The 14117-nt window shown below is 35.7% G+C and overlaps 2 protein-coding genes across 2 annotated transcripts in view; both read left to right on the forward strand.

Moving 5' to 3' along the window:
- Positions 1-11581, forward strand: part of SLCO1C1 (solute carrier organic anion transporter family member 1C1) — an 84497-nt gene extending 72916 nt beyond the window's left edge. The window contains exons 16-17 of the transcript XR_008300156.1: positions 3869-3926; positions 4092-11581. The gene's annotated coding sequence lies outside the window, so the exon portion shown is untranslated. The remainder of the gene's footprint in view (positions 1-3868; positions 3927-4091) is intronic.
- Positions 11582-13419: 1838 nt separating this feature from the next.
- LOC106977174 (solute carrier organic anion transporter family member 1B3) overlaps positions 13420-14117 on the forward strand; it is a 69556-nt gene continuing 68858 nt past the window's right edge. Inside the window, exon 1 of the mRNA XM_015074673.3 lies at positions 13420-13502. The gene's annotated coding sequence lies outside the window, so the exon portion shown is untranslated. The remainder of the gene's footprint in view (positions 13503-14117) is intronic.

Here is a 14117-nt window from a genome sequence, read left to right on the forward strand (position 1 = left end):
AGTGATATGATACAGGGTACCATATATCCAGGATATTCAATTTTGATTTTGAAAGAATCAAGTTTTCAACTCTGTTCCACAATTTTTACCTCTATCTAAACAATAAAATTAGTTTGTCTATGTTGTTGTTTTTATGTTTCATTTTTCTTTCTGGTATAGATTTCTAGGCTGGCTAAAGTGGTTGACTTGTAAAAAAAAAATTTCTATATTTGGTAGCTCATACAACGCAAAGAACCTCACAATGATAGTAGGGCTGACTAATGAACACAGAGTACCTACCACCACAGTAATCAGTGTCAGCACTGGAGGTGAACTCAGAAGTCATTAGTCAACAGGCAGGAGGATCAGGACCACTGAAGTGAAAGTTCTCATAGACACAAAATCAAGTTACTTACTAGCAGTGTGTGGGTTGCTGTGCTAGCTGGGTGCCCTCTTACCACCAAGACCTGTCATTGACCAACCTGAGTTGAAAATCAAGGCCTTTGAAGTTCAAAGTAGACTAATCGGGATAAAAACTGGTATGAGAAACCCTGATAACTTTATAAAGCACTCACACTGATACAACATATAATTTTTGGCATCATATATGTATATTTAATGTTACCATGGCCTTCCCAGGCCTTACATGTTTTAAGCACAGTTACCTGTAACCTCTCATTTCCTATTCTCCTCTTCCCCGCCTCACTATGCTCCACTCAGGCCTTCCTCATGTTCCTCCAACATATCAAGCAGCCTCTATATCAGGATCTTTGCATTTCCTAAGCCCTTTATCTGGAACATTTTGCCCCCTATGACTTGATCCTTCACTCTCTATTTGTTCAAATGTCAGCTTCTTGAAGGCCTTCCCTAAAAACCCCATCTAAAATAGTATGTGCTGTCCGTTTCTATTTCACTAATCTTACTTATTTCTCTTTATAGCAATTAACTATTCCTCCTTAATATATGTATCCTCTTGCTAATTTCTTTCTTGCCTGCCAGTCCCACAGTGTGTCAAGAAATAGTTTTTCCCCACTGTAATGGTCTTGGCATAGAAGTACCCAGTGAATTAATGAATGAAACATCCTAGATTTGAGAGAAATAGAATAACGGAGTAAAAATTTGGAGGTGTAGAAGGTGTAGAAATCGCCCCCACAAAAATGTGTAAATAGACATCACATGCTGGAAGCTTACAAACTTTCTACACAAAGTTTTATATGATGAATTTTTACCAAAAGGCTTTATTAAGGTATTATTTACAATTAATTGGACTTTATTACTGAAGTTATTCAGGTGCATCTACACATAAGATTCTTTAACAGATTTCATTTTCTAGCATTCATCCTCCAACATCAGTAGAACTCAATCTTAGGTTATACAGTGCTTTCGGCCAGGTCTGGAGTGGATTAAATCCATATTTTAAAAATTCAGGCATTGATTTATTTCATGCCTAAGGCTCCATCCTTCATAAGAAAAATCCAAAGTAGTGAAATATTCCAATTCCAAGACAGAAAAGTATTCAGGAGTGCATCTGTTTTGCCTTATTCAGAAATGCATATATTTTTTTGAAACCCTGCCAGAACCCTGGCCATTTTGAAAGTATTTACTTTATTGCAATTCTGCTTGTGATGAGTGTTTATTGTGAATCTGTGAATTTGCCATTATAAATCTGAGTATGGATTTCCTGGGAGCTGGCAAAGTGCCATCACTGTACATGAATGTCACCTACTCTCCTGTCCACTTCACCGCACCTCAGGGAATCTAGTCACTCTCATGACAGGGGCTCCCTGATTCTTTGCCTCCACCAAAACATTCTATAGCCCCTAGGAATTTTTCATGTAGCCAGGGACATTAGTTCCCGCAAATGTGCCCCTGCTCCTGAATGGTTCCTCCTTCCTGTTATCTCTGTGCCTCCTATTCCTCCAACTTGTAGGGGCAAGGTTGCTCAAGCACTTGATTTCTGTACACAGGATGCTTATTAAAGCTCTGGGTTCTGAAATAAAGTGCTGCTTCAGTTTCTAGCTTTTTTCTTATATTGTATTCCCACTAGATGATAAGTTCTCCTTCATCAAAGGAGATTGATCAAACTTTATCGCCAGAGTGAACAAGGATGGGCAGAATAGCAACTGGAGTCTGTGGGAAAATAGAATATCTATGGTTAAGTGAATGATATCATTATCATCAAGCTGGCATGCCCAGTATGGAGTGAGATCTCAATCTGAGGTAATAGCAAATGAAACAGATTCAGTTTCTTGGAAGAGAATCGGCTAACTGGAACTATGGTCAAAGGTCTAGACAACTAGGGTTCCTAGAGTGGAGCATGATAAAAGAAACTAGATTATGTTCAGAATATCAAATATATTTATTCTCCAAAAAGGAAATAACAAATTTCATGACCATTGGTCAGTGATGTTCATGCAGTTAGAAATATGTGAGGTGCATCCTCTTAGCCACCAAGACCATAAGAAAATATAGTAATTTACTATGATAATATAAGTGGGGAGAATTTAGAGTAGCTGCTAACAATAGAAATCCCATTGAATGGTACCTGGAACCCACCTATGAGCTGTGAATCCTGGATATAGTACAGCAACACTTATCACAAACCTCACCCACCAGAGATTTTTTATATACAACATTCAGTGACCGTTACTTGAACATTTCACTATTGACAGTTTCTGTAAGAGGTAGGTATATGGAGGACAGCAGAGGAAGTGAGAGGAGGGTTGACGAAGGCAGTCACCACCTATGTTATTTTCCTACTGGTACTATACAAGGTACCACAAACAGTGGCTTACCACAGCACAAATTTATTCTCTTCTGAGTCTTGAAGTCGTAAGTCTGAAATCAATCTCACTGGGTTAAAGTTGGGCATTGGCAAGGCTGACTCCTTTCAGAGACTCAGAGAAAAGAGTCTGTTTTCTTGCTTTTCTCAGCTTGTAGTGCCTTTTTGTATTCCTTAGCTTGTGGCCTCTTCCTCCCTGTTCAAAATGTGTAGCTCCAGTCTGCTTCTATCACCACACCACATTCCCCTCTGAGTGTAGTCAAGCCTACCTCTACCTCCCTCTTAACACTTTCCATTACATTTAGGCCCAATCCAGATTATCCAGGATACTCTCCCCATGTTAAGTTGCTTAAACTTGATCATATTTGAAAAGTCCCTTTTGTCACACAAATGAGCATTCACAGGTTCAAGTGATGAGGACACGGATATGTTTGGGGGACATTATTCAGCCTCCCACATCATTTTCCACTACCTTTCAACTTTGTTTTATACATTACATAAATTTTACAAGTGACCTGCTGAGATAGCAAATCATATGGAGACACCATTTGAACTTCTGTTTAACCATTCACTGTTTTATTCAATAAATATTTAATGGATATCTACCAGGTGTCCAGAACTGTGTTAGCCTATGAAGCAAACATCACAGATATATCCTTTCACTCATGGAACTCACAGGCCACATTATTCCCTTTACTAAATTATGTATGCCCTTCCCCTTACTCCTTTTCTTCTGTGAATTTGCCCTTGTCTAATCCTGCCTTTCTGATCTTAAAGCAAGTAGCACTCTTTTTCTGAGAGGATGGGCCAAGAACAGAATTCATTTAAACATGTAGCACGATTAGCTTCTTAGCATTGAAAGCCTCAGATGATATTTTACTCTTTAGATGTTTACTTCACCTAACTTGAAATTATGTGGAAAAAATGTCATATCCTAGGCATGGGTTAAATTAGTGAAAGGCCCTAATCTCCTTTGAATAGGGATTAGTGACTGCATAAATATTGCCCAAGAAAGAGCTGATCCCTGGAGAATGAAAGCTGCTTTTACTGCAAAGTGCTAAATGACTACTCAGATGTGTGAATTATTTATAGTATTCATCTTTACAGATAGGATTCTGCTTCCATCTACTGGCTGGCGAATTTTACAATCTTCGGTACCACACAGGTAATTTTTACTTGGATTATTGTATTTGTTTCTGATTTACAGGCATACTATCAGCTCTTGTCTACCTAGGCCTTCATTACTCCAAAATTAAACAGCTCTTTCTAGTCCTACCTTCTGGAGTGGTTGATTAAATTAACCAATGTGTTGTCTTATGAAAATTGTTAGGTAGCTACAGATAGCCAAGGTATCTAAGAGGACATCTGAAGCCATGAGGAAGTCCATGGTACACAAAACACACTTATAAAGGCCCGAGAGTAAAGGAACAAGGCAATCCCAGGAGGTAAGGGCATGACTGAAATTTCTGGAGGCCTGGGGTTAGCAGTCATTGAGGACAGGAGAATTCTGTTGCTCCAAAGACAATTTTGGGGATTGTGACTAGTCTTTGTTATGTTGTGTAAGAGAGAACAACTTGAGAATTCTCTAGGAAAGTTATAATTTCCAGAAAAAAATAATATTTGTGCTCTGAGGTGTTAAGAATCTTTCAGAAAACAGGGTTAATTAGGATTTCTCTTTCAGAAAACCAAATGTTATACTGGTGCTATTCAAGAGGACACACATTTTTGCCATTTGAGTATGAAAAATATTATTCTGAATTTGAGCCAAAGTGACCTAGAGAGAATTGAGGTAAAGAAGATTTGTAGCATATGAAATATAATAGAAGACTCTGTCATAAAGTCTTATGAATTAGCATTAATGTAGCCTGTAATCAAATAAATGCAAAAATGAAACAGTAAGATTTCATTTTGTAATTGTCTACGATTGAAGAAATATATGATTGATGGATATAATCCATCAGAGGTGCAATATATTTGTAGGCATTGTTCTTGAGATATTCTTTTTTGGAAAGCAATTTGAAAAGTGAGCTTTGGAAAGCTTATACTCTGATTTGGTAATATTGATTCTAAGATATACACTATAGAAATAATCATAGATATATTTAAATGTTTACATAAAAGGATATTCATTATAGCATTGTTTAAAATTAGAAAAACTCAGAAAAGGTCTAGGGGAGCCTGGGTAGCTCAGTTGGTTGAGCGTCCCCCTTGATTTCAGCTCACGTCCCCATGGTGGGCTCCACACTGAGCGTGGAGCCTGCTTAAGATTCTCTCTCTCCCTGTACCCCTCTCCCCCACTCACACACTCTCTCTAACAAAATAAAATTAGAAAGGCCTATTACAATAGCTACCACATAATGAGTGATTATAATGTTTCTGTCATTTGTGCTTGATCCTTCATCCTGAGATACAGCAGGAAAGTAAAGGGAGAGAAAAGAGAAGGAGAAAAAAGGAATAATATAAGAAAATAGAAATAATAGAGAATTACTTATCCCCTATGTTTCCTAACAGCCTAATGATTTGGTATTTCAGCCCTTGAAAAGAATTAGATAAACAGTAAAAGCCTTAGAAATGGTTAAGTAAGATTTTGTGACACTTGTAGGAAAAGACCATTTTTCCTCTGCTCTACCTCAGTCGTGCTACAGACTGATAACCTGAAGTTATGTTGCCCAATAAGGTAGGCACTAGCTACTTATATCTAAATTAAATAAAATAAATTCAGTTTCCTGGTCACACAAGCCACATTTGAAGTGCTCCCTTACCACACATAGTTAGTTGCTACTAGATTTGAGAGTGTACTTATAGAATATATCATCATCTGCTGCCCTGAAGACTCAACACAGATAACTGAGCAGAAATTCGACACTTTTTTGAGTATTGGAAAAATTGTAATCTATTTCACTTTTGTTACCCCATCTTGTAGCTACTTTCTGGTATTTATCATCACCTGGAACTGCTTCACAATAATACATTTAGATTTCCACTTTTCCCCCTCATCTCATTCCCTCAATTAGTCTCTTCCTAATTCATTGGACTTTCAATATATTGGCCCTTCTATTTTCTTCCTATTCATTAGTACAATGATGTCCAATAAAAATACAATGAAGTATGATGATTATATAGGTATTCTGATAGACACTCTTCATTACTTTAAGGAAATTCTAATCACGGTTTGCTGAGTTTTATCATGAGTTAAAGAAGAGTTTTATCAAATGCCTTTTTTACATATTTTAAGATGATATAATTTTAGGGTTTTTTTTTCCTCTTTATTCTATGGATGCAATGAATTACCTTGATTGACTTTAGACGTTTGAATTGACTTTTGATTGACCTTAGTGATTTAAGATTCTCAGATAACTAGAAATAAAAGAGAACCTCTTTAACCTGTAAGTACAAAAACCTACAGCTAGCATTATTCTTAACTGTGAAAGACTGAAAACTTTTCCTCTTAATATTGGGAACATGGCAGGGACCTGCTGTCACCATTTCTATTTTATAATATGATAGTCCAGAGAGAACACTGCAGGTCTTAGACAGTACAATAAGGCAGGGGGAAAGGCATCCAAATTGGAAAGGAAGAAGGGCAACTATTTTCATTTGCACACAGCATGGTAATTTACATTAAAAATTTTTAAAAATATGTTTTTAAAAATCCAGTAAAACTACCAGCTGAGTTTAGTAATATTGCAGGACATAAGTTCAAAATACATATGTAAGTTTTTATACACTAGCATTAAACAATTAGAAATTGAAATTAAAATAATATAATTTATAATAGTATAAAAATAATAATGCTTAACAAACTTGACAAAATATATGAAAGAATTGTCACTGAAAAATACAAAACTGTGCTATGAAAAATTAAAGAAAACTTAAGCAAAGGGGAGATACACCATGTTTATGGATTATATGACTTAATATTACCAAGATGCCAATTATTCCAAAATTGATCTATAGAGTCACTCCATTTTCTACCAAAATTCCACCAGAGTTTTATTCAGAAGTTAACAAGTGTATTAAAAAAATGTTTATGGGAATGTCAAGGACCTAGAATAGTCATAACATTCTTGAAAAAGAAGAACAAAGTAGGAAGACTTATATTTTCTGGTTTCAAGACTTGTTATGAAGCTATAACAATGAGATAGTATGGTATTGACATAAAGATAGACATGTTGATCAATGAAAGAATAAACAGTCTAGAAATAGGCCCACACATTTATATTTAACTGATATTGTACAAAGATTCCAATCAAGTTCATAGGGAAATAATGTTTTAAACAAATGATGCTAAATAAATTGGATAATGATATGCAAAATAGTAAGTCTTGAACCTTGCCTCATGTCTTATACCAAGAACAACTCAAAATGGAGTATAGACTTCAACATAATAGCTAACAGCTCTAGAACAAAACAAGAAAAATTTATTGACCTTGATTTTGGCAAAGATTTCTCAGAATACAAAAAAGCACAAAAGGTAAAGAAAAATTGATAAATTAGAACTCATCAGGGGCACCTGGGTGGCTCAGATGGTTAAGCGTCTGACTGGCTCAGGTCATGATCTCAGGGTTCATGGGTTTGAGCCCTGAATTGGACTCTGTGCTGACAGCTCAGAGCCTGGAGCCTGGATTCTGTGTCTCCCTTTCTCTCTGTCCCTCCCCTGCTCTTACTAGCTCTCTCTCGCTTTCTCTGTCAGAAATAAATAAACATAAAAAAATTAACTTAGACTTCATCAAAATTTTAAGGTTCTGACTTGAAAACATTTGTAAACGTATACCCAACAAAGATCTTGTTTGTAGAAATCTAAATAACTCTTACAACTCATTAATAAGAGGACAAACATCCCAGTAAATGCTGAGTAAAAAAAATTGAGCAGACATTTTACCAAAAGACAGAAAGAAAGAGAGAAGGATAGCAAATAAGCACATGACAAGATGCTCAACATCATTAGTCATTAAGTAAATGCAAATTTGAAATCAGAATTACATACTACTACATATCTATTAGAAGGAATAAAATTTAAAGACTATTCATACCAACTATTAGGAGGGAGAGGAACAAAACTCTTATACATTGCTATTGAGAATGTAAAATAATACAACTATGTTAGAAATTTCCTAAAAACTTAAGTACACAACTCTCATATGACCCAAGCATTCCACCAGTAGGCATTTTTCAAGAGAATGAAAGCATATGCCCACACAAAGGCTTATAAACAAATATTGATAACACTTAATTGTAATAGCCAACTGGAAACAACTCATATTTCTATAAACAGTTGAGTAGATAAAGAAATTGAAATAATTTGTATAATGTGAGCTAATCAGCATAGAAAGGAATGAACTGATATACACAACAATATGATTGAATTTCACAGTAATGATGTTGAATGAAAGTAAGATAAAAGGGATCATTTGTGTGGGTGATAAAAGATGGTGATGGAGTGAGCTATACAGATATCTAGAGAAGAATAGATTGGAAGAACAGCAAATACAAATACTCTGAATATGGGGTCTATATCTTAAAAGTCTTAAGGCCATTCTTTGGACTTTATGCTGAATGGTAGGAAGCCATTGGAGGATTTGAGCAGATCAGTGTCATGATATGACCTGTTTTGACATGATGGAATTCTGGCTCCCATTTACATGGGAGAGTGCAGTTGGTGAATTTAAGGAGATAAGCTGAAACACAAATTGGAGAATGTCGCAATAATTCAGGACAGAACGACAGCCGTGGTGGTGGTGAGAAAAAGTCAGATTCTGGGTATATTTTGAAATTAGAACGTATGTTTTGAGTAAAAGAAGAGTCAAGAATTATTCCAATAGTGTGTGTGCATGTGTGTGTACATGTGCGCACGTGTACACACAACTAAAAGTATAGAACTACAATTGACTAAGATGAGGAATATTATAGGAGTGGTTTGGGAAAGGAAGATGAGAGGAACAGCTTTAAAATTTTTTAGTATCAGAAGCCTATTATCTATGTAAAGGGAGATGGTGAGCAGGCAATGGAAAAATCTACCATAAAGTCTTGAGGAAAAATCTCAGGAATAAAGTCTTTACCAGAGATAAAAATTTTAGAATTCTCAACATATAGATAATATTAAAGATATGAGAATAGATGAGATCACCAAAATATAATGGTTGAATTCTGAGGCTGTCATGGAATAATTGGGAGTGACTTGTAAGACTGTCATGGAATAAGTGGGAATTGAATCCTGACACATTCCCATTAAGAGGCCAAAGATATATAGAATATTTCCACATGAAGTGGAAATGGAAGCCAATGAGTTAAGAGGAAAACCACAAAGGATAGTATCCTGAAAACTGTTTCCTGGAGAAGGGAATAGTCAGCTCTGAAAGATGGCTAATAGTTCAAGTCAGATAAAGACCATCACGTTATAGCATTTAGGTAATTTATGACTTAGGGAAGAGTAGTTTGAGTGGAATTGGGGGTATAAACTTGATTGAGTGTACTCAGGAAAGAATGTGAGAAAAGGAGTAGAAAGCGATATTATAGATAAGTCTTTTGAGAAGACTTTTTAACAGTACAAAAATAGTGCAATACCTGTAAAAGGTACGGAATCAAAAGAGGGATTTATGAAGATGGGAGAGTGACAGGATGCTTATATGCTGATGGGAACATTTCTTTAGAGCAGGAAAATTGATATCCTTTGGAACACAAGGAGAGGAGACAATCTGGTGCACAAATGGAGAATGATCTTGGCTGCAGCATGGACAGTTCCTCAAGGCAAAATATGTGGCACTGATGCTATAGGTAGATAGATGTATTGGAAGGAGGTTTTGAGTTTTGTTCTTCATTTTTTGTCACTGAAATAGTCACCAGCTGAAGGTAAAGATAGGAAAGGATGTTTTAGAGTTTTGAGGAGATAAATGAAGTTTAAAAAGAGTCAAAAACAAGGTGACACAAATTAGGAAAATGCAGCATGATACCTACACAAAGGCTCATTTGAGTTTCTTAATCATAAACTTAAAGTCAACATGTTGAGGGTTTTTCTTCAACCTCATTCAGTAGCATGGATGAATTGACAGAGTAGTCTGAGAGTTGGGGTTAATCAAGGTTGTAGTTAAGCAATTAAGATGATGCAAAGGTCAATAATGACTTGAAGAGATATGGAAAAAAGTTATTACCATGACCATTGAATCTAACCCAGAAATGCAGGAAAATGAGGACATGAAACCAAGAACAATGCAATCTCTGGGAGAATCAATCAGTGGTTTATAAATCCTGATTAGTGAAAGTGTTGTTGCATCTGAGGTATAACACAGTATATGCTGGAAAGATAGACAGTGGTAAACCAATCCTTGGAAATGATATTATGGGGGAAGTTCCAGTTTTTTGTGTAACAAGGTCTTGGATATATCCATTGGAGTAGATAGAAAAGCAAGATCATTGGAGAAGGAAAGGTTAAAAACCAAGAAGCCAGAAAATTAAAAGGATTATCTCCATGATCATTGAAATCACCAATAATTATGATAACAGTAACATTCTGAGAGATTGACTTTGAACCAGGAGCTTAAACTGTCACAGAATAAGTGGAAGTGACTGAAGGATTAGTAGATGATTCCAACAAGAAGAAGGATAAATGATAGTGTCTTTTGATATGAAATTCAAAACTATGCCTTCTGAGAGAAGAGGGAATGAACACAGAAGGGAAGTAGCAAAGTAGAGCAAACTGAAAACCAGCCCATCTGGTATGGAGCAATATGGAGAATAGTACAGCTCCCACTGATTACAGCAGCGGGAGAGGCAGTCTTCAGGAAAGTGCCAGGTTTAAGTTAGAGCAAGAGATGAACAACAGCAAGAAATTCAGAGAAGAGACTGAAGGTAAAGGGAATTCTATGTTTGATTAACCATGAGTTCTAAAAGACTCAAGAAAAGGGTCTTAGTTCAGGCTTGACAGAGCCATATGGGGATTAGAGAGGAGGTGATGAGACTGATCAGGAAATACCTTCCTTCTTATGGTGGTACCTATAATAACAAAGGTGATGGTCACAGTAAGAGTAATCACAAGGGCTTTAGCATCAGTACATACAGAAATGTTGGGTTCTTTCCAGGAGTATACACCTGGAGCTGCCTCATGACCATTGCCAAGGGAAGTGGGGTAGACAGGTGGCAGCATGTTTGCTTTGAGCTTGAAGCCTTTCTCTCAAAGCATGCCTGAGAACTCGGGCAATAAAAATTGCCAGAAGAAACTGCTAGGCACATGTCTTAGAGATGTTTTTTTTACTAATTTAATGTGAATTAATTGCTGTAAATATTTATAATACACAAACATCATACAATGAATCCTATTAGAAAGTAGATATTGAACTATAGTGTCAAGTACTGTGTAAAGCACTTTATACACATTATTTAATCCTTACTCCAAGTATTGTATTTTACAGATGAGGATATTGATGCTTAGAAATCTTAAATAACCTTAAGCTCATACTGCTAGCAAGTAGCAGAGACAAATTGGCATTGAAGTTTATCAGATTTCAAGGACTATGATATGCCATCAGAACTGTAATGATAATCTCTGAAACAAATATCACTAGAATATTTTTATAAAACTATACGATTCTCCTGACCCATGGATGTTAGCATTATATGGATCTTAAAGGAACTATTGTAACATTTTTCCTCTGACCACCTTACTTCTCCACAAGTTGCACAAGCACGGTCTAATTAGTAATTAAACAGTCATACAGAAGGAAGAGCACAGAAGACGCTCTTTGACCTATGAAAACACTCCAGGATTTCACCAGAAGGCCTTAGTTTAGGGATTAGGACGGTTCTTAATTTGTACTATTTTACCTTCATTCCAACCTTCAACCTTCATTCCTTGGTAGAATGGAAATTTGAAGAGAAAATCACTACCGTAGAAGCCCCTAAACTTATTTCCACTCTGAATAATAGGGAAGTCCATAATGTCCTGAAAGTATTCTCTAGGTCTGCTCTAGTGGTTCTCAAAATCTAGAGATACATAAATATTAAATGAAGTGCTTATTTAAAAAAAAAAACTTTCATAAATGGAATCAAAATTTCCTGTGGGGAGATTGTTGGGTGGAGGGGTGGGCCTGGACTACTATAGATTCTGACTCAGCAGAGGGCTATCTGGAAAACCAGATCTTAATTTTCTTTGTCCCAGTTCTACATTTCTCAGTTCCCCTTACTTGGAAAATTGGGGGTCTCCCAACTCTTCTATCCCTCCACAATCTCTGGTTCCTCCTGTGATTCCAATGCTTCTAAAAATAAACATGGACAGAGCTAATGTATCAAATAACTGAGATACAGAATTTAAATACATATTGCTGCAGCTGTTCCAGTAATTGTCTTATAGAAGTGATTAAGGGGTATGTTTTCATATATGCAGTCTCACATTGCTATATATGCATGTGTGTGTGCACATATACATACAAGCATATATATACATGTATATGTATATATACACATATATATACATATATACACATATATACATATATATATACACATATATATATGGTGTTCTCTAAGTAATAGCTATATATATATGTGTCTGTGTGTGTGTATGTATGCAGTATTCATTGACCCTGTATTAGAACTGTACCAAAGTATCAAGCAAAAGAGTATGTTTTATCTTAAATGCTAAAGGAACCAGTAGACACATTTAAAAAACTGCCTTGAATTCTTTTCTAGTTCTAAATATCTTAGATAATCTATGTTTGTATTTTTAAAGAAAAAATATTATGCAACCAACTCAAGCAAATATAAGTTATTCTCAGAAATGAAGTTTAATAATTAAACTTTTACATAAAAATAATTTATAAATTCTGAGAAATTAATGTAATGTAGTGTAAAATCTGACATTTTTTTTTCCTTTTCTGTAACACAAGTGCCTAGGTTAAGCTCTGATTGCCAAAGCATCCATTTCAAAGAGGCAGACATGTCAAAGAGGGCTATCTCAAATAAACAGCTGCCAGCCACAGAACAGATAAAGAGCCATCCCCCATCCTCCACCTTAGAGGCATCTTTGTTTTAGAGATCTTGGTTGATTTCAAAAACTGACCATTTGGGGTCACTTTTCTTTTACTTTTCCTGAGCTTTACATTTTCACTCTTATGTTTTAAATTCACCAATAAGAGTGATTTGGTAAAACCCTAGGCCTCAACCTTCACCCCCAATAAAAGCAGAACCCCAGGCATTGCACTCTCTCTCTCTACCTATAACCTTGCTGTTTGCCTCCACGTGTGCTGTGTAAATCCCAGATCCTATAAGAAATAAACCTGTAGTTTTTCAAAGTTCCCTGATGCTTATTGCTGAGGAGCATCTTGAATAAAAGCAGAACCCCAGGCTTTGCGCTCTCTCCCTCTACCTATGACCTTGCTGTTTGCTCCCATGTGTGTTGTGTAAATCCCCAGTCCTATAAGAAATAAACCTGTATTTTTCCAAAGTTCCCTGATGATTTATTGCTGAGAGGCATCTTGAAATCATAATAAAAACCACCCGAATGGGTCCAACCACAACATTGGTAATTAATAGACTGAGATCAAAAAATATATAACTTTTAAAATGTAGAAGTCTGGAGCAGGCTCTTAGAATAATTAATTTTCTTCTGTTTACTTAGGACAATGACCTAATAATATGGTTAATCATCACTGAACTGATAAAAAAAAAAGCCAACTCACTATTTAAAGAGAGATTTTAACAACAGATAAAGGGATGGACTCTTTGCTACTGGTGTAGGATCTAAGTCCAGGTAAGACCCTTTGAGAACCTCTAATTTCAGTGTTTCTTCTATGTGAGAAACTGCCACAGATTTCAAGGGAAAAAATATTTTGATGAACATGATAAATATTATATGTTTTATGCTTTGTCTTCAGCACACTTATATTTAAGCATATAAAATTTATTAAATATGACTTCTGGAGATAGATGAGCCTCAGGTTTCTATGCTCTGAAAGTTAAAATGTAGAAAATAAGACATTCATAATTTAAAAATAAATTTTGAAACCCTGTTACCATTACTTTCTAGATAAGTGAAACTTCAAGTTAAAAAAAACGGATCTCTGTTTATCTTCTCAAAATATACTACAAGGCATTTATTTTCACTGACTATATGGAATAATTAGATGTATTCCCTACTTTTTTTTTATCCCATATTAACTGGATAATATAGGGTGGAGAGTTAGTTGGCAAACATAAAAAAAATGGGACATGTCTCAAAGTCACTTACCCACCTCTACGTTCCTGTTTCAACTCATTTGACTCAAGGTGAGGACAAAGAAAGAAGTTTTCTAGATAATTTTGTCTCTGATCAAATGAGAAAAAAAATTTTCCCAGCATGGTTCCTGGCATAAACTAAGAATTCAAT

This window comes from Acinonyx jubatus, chromosome B4, assembly GCF_027475565.1.
Source record: "Acinonyx jubatus isolate Ajub_Pintada_27869175 chromosome B4, VMU_Ajub_asm_v1.0, whole genome shotgun sequence".
In the NCBI taxonomy this organism is placed as follows: domain Eukaryota; kingdom Metazoa; phylum Chordata; class Mammalia; order Carnivora; family Felidae; genus Acinonyx; species Acinonyx jubatus.